This window comes from Aplysia californica, unplaced genomic scaffold (assembly GCF_000002075.1).
Source record: "Aplysia californica isolate F4 #8 unplaced genomic scaffold, AplCal3.0 scaffold00539, whole genome shotgun sequence".
NCBI classification, from domain to species: Eukaryota; Metazoa; Mollusca; class Gastropoda; order Aplysiida; family Aplysiidae; genus Aplysia; species Aplysia californica.
In genome coordinates this window covers 545,743-546,465 of record NW_004797809.1, presented here as the reverse complement: position 1 = coordinate 546,465, position 723 = coordinate 545,743, and positions in this window count along the sequence as shown.

The following is a 723-nucleotide window of genomic DNA, read 5'->3' as shown; positions in this document are numbered from 1 at the left end:
GTCGGCGGCGTGAGACGGGTAGGACGACCGTGTGTGTGTCTGTGTTGTGTCGGGTGTGTGGTTGTTGCAAGAGGTGGGCAAAATCTGGATAATCTTATCTATAAGGATAACCGGATAACTCTCAATGAAACATTATTCGACTTCAGACACTTATTATTTCGCCTGCCTGGCCCGTTTGCCGAAGTGGGTACACCCATTTGTTGAAGTGATGCTAACCCATTTGCCGAAGCGGTTCTTGTCATATTATTTGCCGAAGAGGTGCACTAACATATGGTCGCTTTTAAGGACAAGCGGGCTAACCCAGATTTCTGGGGTTTCCAGAAATCTTGACCTACACCAAAAGTGGGCATTTCCCTACCTATAGGAAAAGTTTGGTTTCATTGATGTGTATATTTGATTGGTTATAAACAAAAACCTCCTTGTCTTTTAAAGAAACTGAACAAGGGTTCAAAAACGTTACCTTCGATTTTCTCAAAACTGCATTTTTTTCGGGATAGCCCCCTTTTGCTTAAAAGCGACCATATTATCCGGATTTTGCTAAAGCGACTCATTGCTCAGCCCCAGTTGTGGCGGGGCTCCGCGGCGGACCCGGCGCTGACTGACAGGTGACAGTAGCGGTGAATAGGAAACTGAAACAGGCGAGCTGATCGCTATCTACCCCCGCCGCTGCCAGACCATTCAACCGACAAGCTCTTTCTGTGCATTGTTTATTTTATTTATTTT